At 36.1% G+C, this 19,874-nt stretch overlaps 1 non-coding gene across 1 annotated transcript; it reads left to right on the top strand.

The window, feature by feature from the left end:
* The first annotated feature begins 8,432 nt into the window (after positions 1 to 8,432).
* Positions 8,433 to 8,539, top strand: LOC127090226 (small nucleolar RNA R71). The gene has a single exon (XR_007791752.1). It is a non-coding gene; the product is annotated as a small nucleolar RNA R71 (small nucleolar RNA).
* The last annotated feature ends 11,335 nt before the right edge of the window (positions 8,540 to 19,874 follow it).

Below are 19,874 nucleotides of genomic sequence, written 5' to 3' on the forward strand. Positions count from 1 at the left end.
CCTCGCTGTTGGAAACGCTCAAACTGCTCCCTTTGATAATTTTCATCTTCGGATCGGAAAATGATATTTCCGAAATCTTGGTTTCCCGCCATACCGATAAGTGGTTTGAAAGAGGTAATAAGGGGAGAAGGGGAATGAAATTGATTTTATAGAATGGTTTGTGGTGTATGAAGAAAAGTATGGTGGGTATTTATAGGGAAAGATTTGGAAGTTGGAAAGGGAGTGGTTGAAAAGTAAATAAATATGGGTAAATGTGAATAAATGGGGAAGGTAAAAAGTGGGTGGTGTAACGGTCGTGTCTCCAACGGTTAACAACGTTCACCTAGTCTGAAGGTGTTACGCTCGTGACAGGGGTGTGACGGGCGTAACAGGCACTTGGTGTGACGGCCGTAATGGATTGTGTGACGCTCGTCACACAGTCATTCTTGCAACGTACCTTGTTTTTATCATTATACTTTATTGTAGTTATTTTGTTATGCATATGTTTATTTTATTTTGCTATTGTGATATTTTTAATTTGCCTTGCATGCTACTCTACTTTCATACTATATATATATATATATATATATATATATATATATATATATATATATATCTTTAATAAGTTATGTAGGTAGCAACAGTAGAGAGCATTATTGATAGATAATTGCATACGTCATAATAAAGTAAAATAAATCAATAGCTTCATAAAATAATCATAATGTAACATTGGAAGACAAAAGCAAACATGCGAAAGAAAAACAAATACTAAAATAATTTGAAACAAAATTAATGAATAACCTAAACTAAAACTAAGTAACTAAGAAAAACAACTTCTATCCATCTGCATGATCTCTGGCCGGAGGAGCAAAGGAGTTAACACGGTTTAGCAACTCGTGGAACTGATTTGTCATACTGTTCATGTATCCCAGAAATTCTTGTCCCATATTAACTAACTCTTCTCTGAGGGCGTCCTATTCTGACATCAAAGCCTGAATGGTGGTGTTATAATTTGCTCCGGGCATATGATGTCTAAGATCGGGTATTGCCGATTCCTCGGTCGGGATAGGTTGAGGAGGAGGGTCAATATCATAATAACCAGATGGTGTCTGAGGGTCAGACTCAGCATAAGGGATCTGGTCGTCACAAATCTCATAGTCCTGGATGGATTCAGTAGATCTAGCAGGAGAGGGTATTCCGTTTAGGTTGTAGAGCCAGTTATCGCGGTTATGAACACTAGTCCTCGGGCTAGGCAAGGTGAATAGGCAAAGAACTTGGTTGTTAATTATAAGCTCAAACTCTTCAGACCCTAGGTTTGCTATAAACATAGTGTTGAAGAGGAAAGGTATACTCATAGTCGCAATGCCACAAAAGGGGCTTAAGTCAAGCATAGGTTGACGTAATCCGATAGCATTACCAATCATGGTTATCAAGCCGCCTATTTGAATTGGTGCTCGTTCATCTTGGATAAGGCGGTCAAAATTTGCCAACATAAAAGTGGCACCGTTTACTGGACGGTTCTGGGAAGCACAAAATATGATGAAGAGTTCATCACGTGAAACTGAGGTACTGTTTGACTTCTTCCCAAATAAGGTGTGGGCCAGGATCTTATGGAAATAACGAAAGGTCGGGTTATGTATGTTTCCAAAAAGAAACTCATGTTCCTCGGGATCGTCATTTCCAGTCAAGCCTCCCCAAAAGTGTTCAAGTTCTCTATATTCAAAAAGTTCTTCTTGGCTTACTGTGAATGTATCAAAAGAGGTAGGGAAACCTAAAAGGTTGGTAAAGTCTTGAATGTTAAATTGATACTCCATGTTGAACATTCTGAACTGGATGAAACCTCTGCTTATTCCTTTTCCATGGCTGGGTAGATAGATCAGAGAACTAAGGAATTCTAGAGTCAGTCTCTGGTAAGTGACGAATTGTCTACGGATAGGAGTGGTTTCCCACCCTATTTGACTCAGCAAATACAAGACACTCTCTCTTAGTCCAAGGGCAGTCATTGCCCAATCGTCAGCATACAAACTAGGTAGCATCTCTCTCTCTGCTAGTTCCTCAAACTTTTGTTTCTGAGCTTTCCCTCTGAATTTGATACCCATACGATCAATTTGTCCCATCAGGTTAGTGTTAGCTAGAGAAAAGAAAAATAAGAGTTTTAGTCAGGATTTGGCCAAATGCCGAAAGAAGAAAAGAATAAAAATTTATAAGTTAAAATAAATTAAGAATGAATACTAAATAGAATTTAGAAGAATAATTAAAGAAGAAATAAAAATAAAGATAAAGAAAATTTGTGGGTTGTCTCCCACTAAGCGCTTTGTTTAATGTCGCAAGCTCGACATAAACACTATAAAATATAATCTATAAAATTTGGGGGCACTACGTCTAAGTGCAGGACTTGTGAATCTTCAATGTTCTCTGCATGATGATAATGTTTTAGACGCTGCCCGTTTACGATAAACGGTTCAATGGATTTTCCTTTAATTTCCACCGCTCCACTGGGAAAAACATTGGTGATTTGGAAAGGACCTGACCATCTAGATCGTAGTTTTCCCGGGAATAACTTTAGCCTAGAGTTGAATAACAGGACTGTATCGCCTTGTTTGAAGATTTTCCTTGATATGCGCTTGTCATGCCATTGTTTTGTTCTTTCTTTGTAGATTCTGGCATTCTCGTAAGCGTCTCGTCTGAGTTCCTCTAATTCGTTTATATCAAGGATTCGCTTTTCACCGGCGGCCTTATAGTTTAAATTTAGATTTTTAATAGCCCAGTAGGCCTTATGTTCTAATTCTACCGGGAGGTGGCAGGATTTTCCATAAATAAGCTTAAATGGGGTTGTCCCTATGGGAGTTTTGTAAGCGGTTCGATATGCCCATAAAGCTTCGGGTAATTTCAATGACCAGTCTTTCCTTGAGGTGGCGACTGTTTTTTCTAATATTCGTTTGATTTCTCTGTTAGACACTTCCACTTGCCCACTGGTTTGAGGGTGGTAAGGTGTCGCTACTCTATGCCTTACGCCATACTTAAACAGTAGTTTTTCGAGTACCTTGGATATGAAATGCGACCCACCATCACTGACTACTATTCTTGGGACACCAAATCTTGGAAATATTATATTCTTAAAGAGTCTAGTTACTACTCGCGTGTCGTTTGTTGGAGAAGCTATAGCTTCAATCCATTTTGATACGTAGTCAACCGCTACGAGTATGTACTTGTTACCGAAAGAAGGTGGAAAAGGTCCCATGAAATCTATCCCCCACACGTCGAAAATCTCTACTTCCAAAATGCCCTTTTATGGCATTTCGTCACGTCTAGATATGTTTCCTGTGCGTTGACATCTATCACATTTCTTGATAGCCGCATGCACATCCTTCCATATGTTTGGCCAATAAAGACCGGCTTGTAGGATTTTGGAGCAGATCTTGGATGTACTTGCATGTCCACCATAAGGAGCAGAGTGACAGTGTTGGATTATATTTTCTACCTCTTCTTCAGGTATACACCGACGGAAAATACCATCGGGGCCTCTTTTGAAAAGTAAAGGGTCATCCCAATAATAGTGTTTTATGTCATGGAAGAATCGTTTCTTTTGCTGGTAGGATAAAGTAGGTGGAACTATTCCGGCAGCTAAATAATTGACGAGATCAGCGTACCATGGTGTAGCACATATAGCTAAGGTGGTTTCTACCTGTTTATCAGCTTTATTTTCTTCCAAAGTAGCTATAAGTTTATCGTACGAGAAATCATCATTGATCGATGTTGTTTCCGGTTCAAGGTTTTCAAGTCTAGAGAGGTGATCTGCTACTACGTTTTCAGTTCCTTTTTTATCTTTGATTTCCAGATCGAACTCTTGTAGCAACAGGATCCACCTTAGGAGACTAGGTTTAGCATCCTTTTTTGTTAAGAGGTACTTGATAGCAGTGTGGTCGGTGTAAACGATTATTTTAGCTCCGACCAAGTAAGAACGAAACTTATCTAGTGCAAACACTACTGCTAAGAGTTCTTTCTCGGTTGTGGCGTAATTCATTTGTGCTTCATCTAGAGTTCTACTTGCGTAGTATATGACGTGAAGCTTTTTATCCTTTCGTTGTCCTAAAACAGCGCCCACGGCGTAATCAGTGGCATCACACATTATTTCGAATGGTTCATTCCAATCTGGTGTCTGCATTATGGGTGCGGAGATCAATGCTTGTTTAAGCGTTTGGAATGCTTCTAAACATTTATTGTCGAAGACGAATTCAGCATCCTTCATCAATAGTCCGGTCAAAGGTTTAGTTATTTTAGAGAAGTCTTTAATGAATCGTCGGTAAAAACTGGCATGTCCTAAGAAGCTTCGTACTTCTCTCACAGTTTTCGGAGGTTGAAGGTTTTCGATTACCTCTATTTTGGCTTTGTCTACTTCAATTCCTCTATTTGAGATGATGTGTCCTAAAACAATTCCTTCTTGTACCATAAAGTGACATTTTTCCCAATTATGTACTAGGTTTACTTTTACACATCGTTCTAGAACTCTTTCTAGGTTTTCAAGACACTCTTCAAAGCTTTGTCCGCATACGGAAAAATCGTCCATAAATACTTCCATGATATTTTCGAGAAAATCGGCAAATATCGCCATCATGCACCTTTGGAAGGTTGCAGGAGCATTGCACAAACCAAACGACATTCGTCTATAAGCGAAGGTGCCAAAAGGACACGTGAATGTTGTCTTTTCTTGGTCATCAGGATGAATTGGTATTTGAAAGAAGCCTGAGTAACCGTCTAGATAGCAGAAATGAGACTGTTTTGCTAATCGTTCTAACATCTGGTCAATGAATGGTAAAGGGAAATGATCTTTTCGGGTTGCTTTGTTTAGTTTCCTATAGTCAATGCACATTCTCCATCCCGATTCGATTCGTTTGGTTATAGTTTCTCCTTTTTCATTTTTGATAACTGTTATACCTCCTTTCTTTGGTACTACGTGTACAGGACTAACCCATTTGCTATCAGATATAGGATATATGATACCTGCCTCTAATAACTTGGTTACTTCCTTCTTCACTACCTCACTCAGGATCGGGTTTAGTCTCCTCTGATGTTCCCTAGAAGTTTTAAAGTCTTCTTCTAGCATGATGCGATGCATACAAATAGAAGGACTTATTCCTTTAAGATCGGTGATGTTGTACCCTAGTGCGGTTGGATATTTTCTTAAGATATGTAGGAGTTTTTCGGTTTCGAGCTTTCCTAGGTCTGCATTAACTATCACTGGTCGTTCAAGTTCTAAGTCTAGGAATTCATATCTCAGATTTTTGGGAAGTGTTTTCAGGTCTAGGGTTGGTTTCTTAAGGCATTGCGTAGGGTCCGGTGTTATTGCTAAACATTGGTTGAGTTTGTCTTCTACAAGATAGTCAGACGATTTGTCATTTTCTAGCTCTGTTTCTTTTATGCATTCATCGATGATATATATGAAGTAACATGTATCTTCTATTGCAGGTGCTTTCAAAAATTGGGAAAGAATGAACTCGATTTTCTCTTCTCCTACTTCGAAAGTGAGTCGTCCTCGTTTTACGTCTATGATTGCACCGGCGGTTGCTAAGAATGGTCTTCCCAATATAATGGGTGTAACTTCATCTTCTCTAATGTCCATAATTATAAAATCGGTTGGAATGTAAAATTGACCTATGCGTACGGGAACGTTTTCAAGAATCCCTACAGGATATCTAACAGAACAATCTGCTAGTTGCACAGACATTTTAGTTGGTCTTAATTCTCCCATTTCAAGTCTCTTGCATATGGATAAAGGCATAACACTAATACCGGCTCCTAAATCGCATAAGGCTTTATCTATGACAAATTTTCCTATGTGACAGGGTATAGAGAAACTACCTGGATCTTTAAGTTTAGGAGGCATATTCTGGATTATAGCGCTACATTCAGCAGTGAGTGTAACAGTTTCGCTATCTTCAAGTTTCCTTTTATTAGAAAGAATTTCTTTTAAGAACTTAGCATATGAGGGCATCTGCGTAATAGCTTCTGTAAACGGAATTGTGACGTTTAATTGTTTTAGTAGGTCAACAAATTTTTTAAATTGGCCCGCATCTTTGGTTTTAATAAGCCTTTGAGGGTAAGGGATAGGTGGTTTATAAGGTGGTGGAGGTACATAAGGTTCTTTCTTTTCTACGGTTTCCTTATTACTCTCTTCCTTTTCCTTAGGTGTACTTTCTTCCTCAGTTGACTTTTTAGAGTTTTGGTTTTCAGTTCTTGGATCTACTGGTCCTTCCACTTCCGTTCCACTTTTTAGTATGATTGCATGAGCGTGGCTTTTCGGGTTAGGTTGGGGCTGTCCAGGAAATGTACCAGTTGGGGCAGCAGTAGGCGTTTGTTGTTGAGCTACTTGTGATATTTGTGTTTCCAGCATTTTGTTATGGGTAGCCAAGGCATCTACTTTACTTACTAGTTGTTTGATTTGTTCGCTAGTGTGTATATTCTGGTTTAAGAAATCTTTATTGGTTTGCTGTTGAGAAGCTATGAAGTTCTCCATCATTATTTCCAAGTTGGATTTCCTAGGAACATTATTGTTAGGTGTATATGGGGTCAGCTTTTGATATCCAGGAGGTATAGCTGGGGCTTGATTTGGAGCTTGTCTTGGTGCGTATAGAGCATTATTATTCTTATATGAAAAATTAGGATGATTCTTCCAGTTTGAGTTATAGGTGTGCGAGTAGGGATTTCCTTGAGCATAATTCACTTGCTCTGCTTGGATTCCTGTTAGGAGTTGACAATCTGCAGGAGTGTGACCTTGGATTCCACAGACTTCGCAATTCTGAATTGCGGCAACTACGGTGGTTGGAGGTGATACATTCAAACTTTCAATTTTCTGGTGTCGCACCCCAAAATTTGACTTTGGCTTTGTTGACCACATCTTGATTAATCTCGTTGTCTCGTATTCATCTCAATTTCTTAAACTTCGCGTGACAACTGGTTTGATTAGGTTTTGTGTGTTTTCGTTGCTTACCGTGTTGTATTTCGTTGTTTTAGCAAAACCTGGCCGATATCGTTGCCTCGTATTTATCTCGCTTATCTCTTTTGTGCGTGGCATCGCTTCGATTAGGTTTTGTGCATTTTTATCTATTTAATTGTTTGTTTGTCGGTATTTTGACTGTATTTCGAATATATTAGAGTTTTCGTATTGTCCGATTATTTGTGATTGTGTTTGTCAGCGTTTTCGTGATGTCGTGTTGATTTTATTATTGCCTAGGGTTGTTTATTTAATTACGTGTTGTGCCGTGTGATTTAATCGAGTCTGTTTGAGTCGTGTTGTTGATTTTACTGGTTTACCGGTTTACTGGTTTATTGGTTTTATCAATTTGTCTGTTTTGCTGTGCAAATTGTCATCGTTTTTATCGCGTTCGTGTCGCTCGATTTTATCGTATTTTAATCGTGTGCCGTTTAATATTATTTGTGCTTAATATTAATTGTGTTTAGTTGTTAATTAGTTTATTTAATTAGGATTAATATTATATTAGTTTATTATTATTATTATTATATAATATATAAATATATATTATTAATTTATGTTAGATATTTTTTAGGTTTCTTATTGTTTAAGTAATCTAAATATATATTATTAATTTATGTTAGATATTTTTTAGGTTTCTTATTGTTTAAGTAATCTAAATATATATTATTAATTTATGTTAGATATTTTTTAGGTTTCTTATTGTTTAAGTAATCTAAATATATATTATTAATTTATGTTAGATATTTTTTAGGTTTCTTATTGTTTAAGTAATCTAAATATATATATATATATATATATAGATGTGGTTAGTAAGAAAAAGAAGAAGAAGAAAGAGGGGATCAGTAAGGAAAAAACGTGTGGTGAGAGAAACAGAGAATTGAAAAGAAATATTTTTCCAAAAGCAATAAAAATCAAGTTCTTTTCTCATCTCCCCAATCAAACGATCAAAGCGAAAAAAGCAAAGCATTCACATAAACATAAGCAAAAAGGTTCCTGTGGAGTACCACAGATGTAGAGGGTGCTAATACCTTCCCTTTGCATAACCAACCCCCGAACCCGTAACTCTAAAGGGATTTATCGTTATTTTTCCCTTCCTCTTTTTGGATAAAATAAAAGACGGTGGCGACTCTTGCATTTAAAATATTTTTCAAACGGGTTAAGTTCAATCAATACTTAATCTCGTGAAAAATCCCGCCGCGACATCTGGGCAAGGGCTTCCACTTTTGCATTAACATGATCAAGGCTGCTTATCTCGTACATGCCACTTTTTGTTTGAGGTTTCTCTACCATTGCTCGGTCGCTTCCCCACTGATAATGGTTTTGGGCCATGCTTTCGATAAGTTGATAAGCATCGGCATAAGGTTTATCCATAAGTGCACCACCTGCTGCGGCGTCTATTGTTAACCTTGTGTTGTACAAGAGACCATTATAGAAGGTATGAATCATTAACCAGTCCTCTAAACCATGGTGTGGACAAAGTCTCATCATGTCTTTGTATCTTTCCCATGCTTCGAAAAGAGACTCGTTATCTTTCTGTTTAAATCCATTTATCTGGGTTCTCAACATAGCTGTTTTGCTTAGAGGAAAATATCGGGCAAGGAAGACTTTCTTCAACTCATTCCATGTTGTGACTGAGTTGGAAGGAAGAGACTGAAGCCATCTTCTAGCTTTATCTCTTAACGAGAAAGGAAAAAGACGAAGTCGAATTGCCTCTGAAGTGACACCATTAGCTTTAACAGTATCAACGTATTGGACAAATACGGATAAATGAAGGTTTGGATCCTCGGTAGAATTTCCAGAGAATTGATTCTGTTGCACTGCCTGTAGCAGCGAAGGTTTAAGTTCGAAGTTGTTTGCTTCGATTGCGGGTGGAGCAATACTCGAATGCGGCTCATCTTGCGATAGAGCGGCGTAATCTCGAAGAGCACGAGCTGGTTCTGCCATCTCGGGTATTGGTGAAGGAAAAAGATTTTTGAGATCAGGAATTTCGATAGGAGGGAGATTGTTTGCAGCACGATATTCCCGAATTCGTCGTAAGACTCGGAGATATAGTTCGATGTCGTTGATTCGTAAGTAAAACGGCTCGCCTTGTGAGCGAGTGTGTGGCATACAAATCAACGGAAAAAAAAGAAATAAAAATTGCCTTAGTCTCTACAGCGTAACAGAAGAGTTACGATATCGACTAAATAAAAGTCCCCGGCAACGGCGCCAAAAACTTGATCGCGACTTTATGAGTCGAATTGGGGTACAAACTGCAAGTGCACAGTTCTATCGCGTAGTTTTAAAAGATATCGATCCCACAGGGACTTATGAATCGATATACCGTTTTCTAAGGTTACTTCGTAAAGCTAAGGCGGATGATACTTTGATTGTTTGGGGAAAAGTTAAAACTAAAATGAGATCTAGGTTAAATATCAATTAAGCGGATATCGGTATGTAGTTTGTCGTAATTAGGGAATCAAATCTTCGTTGGTTTCTTGGTTTTAAAATAAATCTTTTCAGTGGACACCATTGATTAAAAGTCTTCTCTCAAACTCTCGCTCTGTTGAATAGACCATGACTTTAAATTAACGTAGCTGTCACTTATTAGTTAAGTCCAAAATCACTTTTTGAAAACAATAGAATCTATAGAAACTCTTTTTAAGAAAATACTAATCGTTTAAACACCCTCGTCTCAAACTCTCGCTCTGTTGACTTAGATTATATAATTAAATTCAAATGCTTAACTCTCGTTCTCACATTTAACTTTTAAAAATACTTTTTGAAAAAGGTTAGAATTTAATTAACTCTAAAAATTGCTTTCGCCCTGATCTAGAATTAATGTCCAATTTACACTGTCCAGTTAAAAACTCAAACTTTCGTTCTATTGATTTTAACTTCTTTAGTCTTTTACTTTCGTACAAAAACCTTGGTATTAAACCTGTAAATTGAGACCATAAAAAGAGTGATTTTATTTTTAAACGTAATTAAGCCAACTTAGTTTTGATTCCTTCATTCCGCTTACTTTACATACCGATACCTAAATAAATTAGTCGGACATGCTAAACAGATCTAAACAATCATCATGCTTAAATAAATCCATCTCAGGCAAACAATATAAATAAATAATAATGCAGGGCATATATAAATTCAAACAATAATTAAAGAACCTGAATAATTAATGGCAATCTTGAACACTCCACCATATACCGGTTGGATTTGTTCTTGAATTCTTCAATCGGACAGGAAAATAAAAGTGAAGGAATAAAAATCTAGAGTCTAACGTAAGGTTAGATCCAGTAAAAGATACACAATAGTTTCCGGTGTAGAAACTATTGTGTGAAAAATTAATTAAGTGCTAAAAGATTTGCTGGAAAAGGAAATAAAAATTGCAAATAAAGTAAAAACTGTAAAAAGGTAATGCTGTAAAGTATGCTTGCACGGCCGAAAGAGAAAAAGGGACGAAGAAGAGAGAGCTTTAGGGTTGGAAGGAAGTGACTATTTATACTAGTCTACTTGTAACGGTTTCCACAGCTTTCAAGTTCCAAGAGTCAAGCGTAAGAATAGGCTTCAACGTGCCTCTGTTGCGCTTCTGAAGCCAAAAATATAGGAGAATGGTGTGACGTCCGTCACACCATGTGTTACGCTCGTAACACAAGGCAGCAGGGCGTGACGCTCGTCACACCTTGCGTGGCGCTCGTCACAGGTCTAGCGCTCCTGGCTTGTGATTGTGGGCTGGGCTTTTGTGGATTTTGCTTTTCATTGTCTTTTTGCACCCCCCTTTTCTTCCTTTTTCACTTATGCTTCAAATAAATTACCTGAGACAAATAAAAGGAAAAATACCGAGTAATATCGAATAAAATGAAATAAATCGAAACAAATAATAATACAATTTAATTAAATCGAGTCCAAAAATGTGATATTATTTCATGTTATCAATGTGCCCCCTATCTTGAGAGTGGTGCTCATAGTCAGAAACCTTTGTAAATGCTTATTTGCATCTTCGTTGATTTTTTTCGAAAAATATTTCCTCTAAAGTTGATTAATAATGCTAGGATGCAGCTGAAAATTTGGCACATTCACCGGTTGGCTCACAATAGTTAGCCTACCGCCCGATGCATTTGTCATCCCATAGTTATCTAACAAACTTTCCGGTGGTGGTGGATTTTCACCTATCATTTCGGCCTCTCTTTCTAGCTCTTTTTATGGCTCTGAATCTAGATTTGAATGAACGATTGGTTGTTCTTTGTCTGATTTCAATTTTGCTAATCAACCTTGTCTGAGTCTTGTCCACAAAGTTCTTTCGATTTTTGCATTAAAAGGAAACTCAGCTGAGGTCTTACCTCGCAAAAAATATCAGGGACAAATTAATTGATAAAGGTCGAAATAAATTAAATGACAGCAATAAAATTTTAGTTGCAGAGCAACACAATTTTAATTGAACTAAATTTAAACTCTGTATTTTGGCAGCCCCCGGCAACAGCGCCAAAAACTTGATCGAAAAAAAAGCAAGTGTACTATTTTGCCTTTATAGTAGTAATGAGGAAAGTTCCATGAATGTCGATCTCAGGGACTGCTCGTAAGTATTGAGTTTTAATTTTTGTTCTATTAAACAAAAACTTGTGTTGGGGGGTTTAGATTCAAATGTATAAAGATAATTGCAAATAAAATAAATAATGTTGAAAAGGGTTTTCAAGATAGAGTAATATGCTAGGGAAGGTGTGTGATATGTCCCTGTAACAACTCTGAGGCACTATTGCATCAATAAATATCAATTAATTACTATCAACTCTCAATGGTGTTTTCTCCCAAGGCCTTAGTGAGAAAACCTTTTAATCATTCAGCCATAATTCCTATTCCCATTGAAAATTTCCTGTGAAATTAAGCCTTATTATATCGAGAACAATGTGATTCCTAGAGAGTATCCCTAGTCCTAGGTAATATCTATTGTAGAATAATCTCACGAAAGCATTATCAACAATTGTCCAACCTAATTGATAATCATATAACAATCTCAATTGTTCCAAAAGAGAAAGCATTAAGCACATCACCAAAATTAAAGTAATTATGAAAAATAATATTGTCATTGCAAAAATAAACTCAAAGTCATTACAGATTTAAATCAGGGACACCCCCTAGCATCGTTGGGTTTAGCTACTCATAATATTCAAGCAAATCAAAATATAAAACGGAGATATTACAAGTATTCAGATGAACTTTGATCTTCAATTGCTTCCTGTAAGACCCCAATTTTGACCCTAAGATCCCTCATGTTATCTCATCATATGCATTAGCATGGGGATCACACCTTGGCATCCTCCTTACCCCTATTTCATTGGGTTTGTTTGGGAGAGATCACCAAGCACCATTTGATTGTACCATACTTGTATATTATCATTTTACTAACCAAAATACCAAAAACATGTCTTTGTATTTGCCTAACTTTTTTGTAGGTAGGGCATGATCACCATTGATCTATCAAGTTCATATCTAGGGTTTAAGACCCTCATGGAAAAGAGCACAATCAAATATTGATCCACAATGTCTCAAAGCATCATATATGAGTCCCAATGATCTTTACATGTGATATTGATCAAGTATTGTTCAAGAGTTTGGAGGTGATTTGCCTTGGAAACCCTAGTTTGACTAGGTATCTTAAGTAACTTCTCCAACAAGCTATCTCACCAATTGATCAATTTTCTCAAGGGACACTTAAAGTTTCATCATCTTATGCATATATGATCTACCATGAGCCTATAAAGTCAAGAGAATTGAAGGTTAACAAGTTGGTTGATGGTGGTTGGCCAGATGAATTCATCTGATCAAAATTAGGTCCCCCTAGACCCTATCTCCTACAATTTTCACCATATGAAAATGATTACAAGATCAACTTTACTCTAAATGACATTCCAAACAACTTTCATGTTGATACCTAGAGCTATTTTTGCTTGGAAAATCATTTTATATGTCAAAACATTATAGGTCATTTTGTTTAAACCCTAATTTGAAAGTCAACTTCCCAAAGCCATAATTTGCTCAATTTTTATGAGATTAAATATTTCCAAGTTGTACAATCAAATTCAAGATGTCCACTTCAACTTTGATGTTTGGAGTAGGAGCTAAATCCACTTTTATGAGCATGTGACATGAGGATACATTATAGGTCATTCTTGACCTATACCATTGAACAAGTGATTTTCCTCAACTTCAAAAATGCATAACTTTATCATTATAAATCCAAATGACACGAAATTGGTGACCATTTTGAAGGTATTTGAAAGAGTTACAACTTTTATGAAGACACGTTTCTTATTTGAAGCTCACATAAAAAGTTAAGCAAGGTGGAATATTGGGATATATGGCTTGACACTTCAAAAAAATTTCAACATGTTAAAATTTCCAAACTTCTACCTCAAAATTCACCATGATCCAAGTTCCAAATTAAAAAGTGTCCAACATCAAAGTTGTTCCCCTTGATCTAAGCTTTCCAAATAACCCAATTTCATGCATTTTAGATGAGATTTTCTAGGGCTGCACATGGTCTTAACAGGGTTGCATCATTGGAGAAAATTAAATGCCAAAAACTCCACATATCATTGCCTTGCCACTCAAGCCTCATTTGAACTTCAGAACAGTTGGATATGGATCATAATGGATTTCTTCATGAGCTTGTACACGCCCATGCAAGCTTGTGCATCACCATGTCCAAATTTAGCAATTTTTCAAGTGTGCAAATATCACTCTTAAATGCTATAAATACAATGCCTTGGAGCTCATTTCAAACACCCCTTGCACGCCAGCTTTGCCCCCCAATCCAAACCCTCACCATTCAAAGGAAAACCTGAGAATTTTCAACTTGAAAATTGAGTTTGAATCTCACTGTTTAGAGATTCAAAAACTCCAGGATCCAAAGTTTTGTACCATTGCCAAACCACTTCTGCAAGCTTCTCAAGTGTGATCAAATCAAGTTTGAAGCAAGCAAGATCCATTTCTGCACAGCATTGAAGGTAATTTTCAGAAAACTTCTTCTCTTTGATTCTCACTCAATTCTCATCAATTCTCTTGGATCTTTGGTTGTCTGAAGTCCTACCGATGTAGGCAAGAAGATTGAGTTGCTTTGAGGTCAAATCGAAGCAACTCAGTTGACATACCTCAAAATTCAACTCCTCATATCTTCCTATATATTTGGAGTTAGTTGAAATTGAGGTCAGATTCGTGCTCTACGTCATTTTTTCTTTCAGGTCATGTCCTCTTTTTTCATTTTGGTGATGGTTGAGAGTGGACCAGTCCAGTGAGGTCCACCGGAGAAGAAGACCGGAGCTCTGGCTCCGGCGATGCGTTGTCATGTCTCCAAACCACGGGATCCTTTTATTTTGTTTTAATCTTGGGCATTAGTTGTGATTACCACGCGTGTGGCGCACTGACTAAGTTCCACCATGGAACGCGTGTTTCCATCCACTTGATCTGCCACCTCAATTAATGAGGGAGATCAAGTGGTCCACGTTTTTTTGATTTTTTGATTTTCCTTTTATTTCATTTGATTTTCATTACTTCATATTAATTTTAATATTGATCCAAAAAATATGAGAGTTTCACCAAAAAAATTTAAATAAATTCCTCTTCTATATTTTGAATTAAAATTATTTTTTGGATCATTACTAATATTTTTCATGATTTAATTGATTTTGTGAATGTTTTTAATTGTTTAAAAATACTTTTAAGTCTTTAAAATTTCTGAAATTTTTTCTCCAAGGTCCTTTGACCTTGTTTGATCTATGATAAATCTCATGGCCATTTCTTTGGTGTTTTGATGAGGTTTTAGGAATTTGATAAACCATATTTAATTTAATGCACTATTTTTAGTATTTTTAATTTGAATAAATGTCATATAATTGTGTTGAGCTATTTTGATGGTTTGTATAAGTTTGACTTGTGTTGTTGGGCCTTGGTCAAGGTTGATTTGACTTTGCTAGGTTAAGATCATTGGATTTAGGGGATTGATGGAATGTACATTCCATCTCCCAAAATGAATGAGTGATCTTAATTTGGTAAAAGTCCTCCTTTGACCAATTTGAGTTTTGATTCATTCCCCTCCCTCTTCATCTAATTCCCCTTCTTTATGCATCCATTTCATTTGGTCTATGATATCTCCAAATCCTAAGGCTAGTTTATTGCAAAATCAACATAAGTATGGATGAGATTAGGCCACCTCTTTTGCATATTCTTTTTGTGTGTGGTATGTTTCATGAGCATAGTCCATTATACTATGTCTCTAACATGCATTAACACCAAAATTCTATTGCCCGACCTCAAATAGTTGTGACTTCTACATAAGTCCAATTACGATTGCTTAACATAGCGCTAAATTTTTGACACAAAAGGCATAACATTCTAGTTGGTGAGATTGTAAGTCTCCCCTCTTTCATGGTATTGTGTGGAAACTTTGCCTTTTTTCCTTCCTTTGGAAGATGTCTTGGTTCAAGGATTCATGCTTGTGATAAGTGGGTTGAGTGTTCTCCAAAGAATGACTTAAAATGAAAAGCAAAAGCAAAAATAATACTAACTTCTAACTCATTAACAACTAACATTTAATTTCAATCCATTTACATTAATGCAATTTAATTTCAAGTCTTTATTCATTTGTCATTATTCATATCATTCTAATTGTTTATGTTAATGTCATTTTCACTTTGTCCACTTGGACCATATTGTGTGATATATCTTGCTTGTGTATATTTTGTTTGTTTGTGTGGCCTTTGACCATTAATATACATAACAAAAACAAAAATCCTAAAAAACTTTTGTGTGGACTGTTGGTTTGATCTTGGACAATTGGACTTAGAATTTAGGCAACTTTCCTATGCAAAAGGACTTGACCAATGCCAACTTTCATGAAACCAAGTGCTTGCAATTTGAAAATTCATCTGATACATCATTTAAGATCTCTTTGAGTTCATCTGCAACATGATCATTGTGAAGCTGTTATTTTGAACTTGTGACTTGTGGAATTCATCTGCTACATGGGTAAATTTGAAGAAGATCATGGAGTTTATAAGCTTGGATATGGCTATCTTTATTTGATGCCTTGCTTTTCAAGTTGATATTGTGTATTGTGTGTTGCTTGATTCTAATGTCCAAGGGAATTGGGGTTTCTATATGACATTCTTGTCTATTGGATTGCTACCCATTGGTCAGATCTTTTCAACTCTGAACTTTTAATTTTGTGCTTAGGATAAGTCTCTTCATATCCTTCCCACTTCTTTAATTTCAAAATCTCCCCCTCTCTTTTAAAAATCTTCTTTGCTTGTACTAGTGTTTTTCTAAACTTAGACCTTTGCAAAGTAGAAACTTTGGCCTTATGCCATTGCATTTTTAAACTCCTTTTCTTAATCAAACTTGTAAATAGATTTAATTATACTTGACTTAAACTTTCAAAATGCCAAAAAGAACTAACTCATTCAAACCATTTTAGGCCTTTGTGCCTTTCAAACTTAATTTTTGTTTAAAAAGCAATGCATCCACTTTGAAATTTATACCACAAACTACGAGGTTTTGATCCCTCATTTTTATGTTGGTACGTAGGCATAAGTCAGAAGGTCTTGTCAAACACAAAAATATAATTAATGAATTTTTTTCTCATCCCCCATTCTATTTGTTTGTATACATCAATTTGCACAAAATACATATGCACATAAAAAAGGGCTCCCTAGGAGTACCTAGGACACTTTGGGTGCTAACACATTCCCTCTGTGTAACCAACCCCCTTACCTGTAATCTCTGACATTTTATTAGTTTTGATTTGAAAACTTCTTACTTTTGGGTTTTGTTCGTACTTTTCCCTTTTCCTTGGAAACAATAAAAGCGCGGTGTCGACTCTTGTTATTTGATGTCTTGCTTATCCATAGCTTGACGATCATGAATTTACCGCTACACTTCCACTCATGAAAAATCTCGTTTCTCCCTAAACCTTGATTTCTCCAATTCTTAATTGTGTGAATTCTTGCTCTCCAAAAAGTTGTCCCTTTATCTTGTCTGAAGACTCCCCTTTTTATAGCAAAGTCTTCTCTCTCCTCAAATAGATCCACAAAAATTCATCATATCTGCCTCACAATTTACCAAAAATGCCCCTCAATTAGGAATGACAACAAAAAAGTCAAAATTGGACTTTTTACACGCATGCCTGCTCGACCCATAGCCGGTGCTACAGGTGGCCGTAGCAGGCCACTATTTTTATGGTCTTGTCCCAGGTCCCCTGCTACGGGTGGCCGTAACAGGCCATTATTTTGGTGAATGTTTGCTTTTGTGTCAGACTCCCCTACTACGGCTCGTAGCCGGTGCTATGGGTGGTCGTAATATGTCCATGTTTGGATTGTTTTCTTCTGTGCATTCAGGGCTTCCTGCTACGACATGTAGCAAGTGTTACGGGTGGTCATAGCAAGCCTACTAGATCATGAAAACCTCTTTCTGATTTTGTTTGCTTCTCCTTGGCTTCTACTTTTGATCGTGCTTGAGTACCTGTTTGAACCTGAAACGCAGAAAAGACACATACCCAAAGCGTAAAATGCGACAAAAAATATAAATGACACAAAAAATGATGAAACAATAAAATTAACTATTGGTGAAAGAAATAGACTCAACAGAACATTAATTAAGACAAAGTAATACAAGTTACTTGGATTTTCGCCGAATAAGTGACAAAACACATAGAAAAAATAATGATTGATCTGTAACATACGTATGATATCCAAAAATATTTGTACCACATGCATTTGAGTAGAGGAGATGAATACATTACATACATAACCATATTTATGATTGATTATTATTGTGGATGATTTATGTTATTGCCGAGTGATATTATGTATACCATCCCTTGTTGTTTTATGCACCATTAACATATATGAATGTATTTTCACCATGTTTGTCTGTATGTATTGTTCTTACGCCTATGGTGCAGATACTCAGGTAGATGAGCCTTAATTATTGTTGTATATTAGAGGATGACATAATAGCCTTCTTCGTCATTTATCGCTTTCGATTTTATTTTAGTTTCCATGTGTCGCTCTGATAGTATAACACTGAGACGAGTTACCTTTCTATCTTGTGTTCTGAGAGTTATTAATCTAATTATTTTATAATTTGAAGTTGATTTTTATTTACGAGACCATAAAGTTGAGTTATAATTATTTATTTCTGCTACTATAATATGATGCTTGAGAAATATATTTATGCTGAGAAAATGTGACACCCTATTTGTGAGTAAATTATCCGCATGTTTTTATAAATTAAGTGTTTGGGTTTAGGGTGTTACAAAAGTGAGCACCCATCATAAACCTAAACTCATATATCACCCTTTGCTCATTAACCCCCAAGTATTGTACAACTCTCATATGTGCGGTCTCCTGACTTATGATAGGAGTGGTGAAGAAACTACCTGCCAGCGAAATATGGAAAAGCGATGAGACATCATCCAATGTAATCATCATCTCACCAAATGGAAGATGGAAGGAAGATGTCTCCTTGTGCCATTGTTTAACCAAATGAAAGATGGAAGGAAGATGTCTCCTTAAGAGGATTACATTCCTATAACAAACAAAGTAAAAAGAATCAATTAATTTCAAAGTATTATTATTAAATAAAGTCACATCATCGACATATATACACACACACCTCCCTATCATAATTCAAATGCCATATGATCTGCATATCCTATGAGAATAGACCAGTCACTAGGCCCACCAAGGAACCATCCATCAGTGTTTACAGATGGGTCTACCGAATCAGGAGCAGTGACATATGTCTCATGAGGAGCAGTGACATTTATATCAATATGAGGAGTGACCTCCATATCATTAGTGTTTGACACCTCAGTAGTCATATGCAGAGTAGGCACCTCAATAGCTATCTGCGGAGTAACCCCTATGGTAGTTATTGCCTTTGTCTTAGAAGGATGGGGCACCTTTGTCATCTCAGAAGTATGAGGCACCTCTGACTCTGCCACCATCTATATGTCATCCTGAACCGGTGCCTGAACATCACATGGCTCATCCTCATCATCTCTCGTCCATCCAGAAGCAGATTTAGATCCTTTACGTCTGATATTACAGGGTGCATGAAATCGGCCAGCCGCCTCCTGTGAGAACTGGTTGGTACCACTCTTCCCGCCTAGAGATGTGAGTCATCAACATCACCTCCCCTCACTCAAGCCCTCGCAGCAGCAACTCTATCATGCTTTTGACCAACAATCTTACCATTTTGCGCCTTTGGTCTACATTGCAAAAAAGAAAGAAATAATTTTTTTAAAATTACCGGATTTTACAAAAAATCAGAACTTATGGAGTTACTGCATGTTTGGAAATATTTGGTAAAGATGTAGTTTTTTAGATTTTTTAAAATATGCGATTGGTTGAACGTATGAATTTTATTCAAATTTTTTTAAAATGCGCAAAAAACATTGTATTTTTACTGAATTTATTGAAAAATCAGAAAATATTTTTGCATTTTTGTCGTATTTAAAAAAAATAGAAAAATATATGCATTTTTATTAGATTTTAAAAAAATATGAAAAAAACATTGTATATTTATCTGATATTTTCAAACATTCGATAGCAATAAAAAAAATGCTAAAAATATTGTAAAAACATAAACTTATTTATTTGTCATCAAATGAAAATATCCACGGGTGTCTATGAAATGTAAAAATTGTACTGCTTTTCAAAAAATTCAAAATGTTTTATTTTTATTTTTTGTGAGTGAAGCTATATTTGTGCAAAACTAATACGATAAAAATAGATTTAAATAGTTTTTTGATTTCTTTAAATTTAACAAGTTTTTAATTTTGATCATTGTATTTTTTATTTTTTTTGAGTCAATATAATTTATTTTTATGTTGATTTTAATCTCTAAAGATAAAATCGACAGA

This window comes from Lathyrus oleraceus, chromosome 5, assembly GCF_024323335.1.
Source record: "Lathyrus oleraceus cultivar Zhongwan6 chromosome 5, CAAS_Psat_ZW6_1.0, whole genome shotgun sequence".
NCBI lineage: Eukaryota > Viridiplantae > Streptophyta > Magnoliopsida > Fabales > Fabaceae > Lathyrus > Lathyrus oleraceus.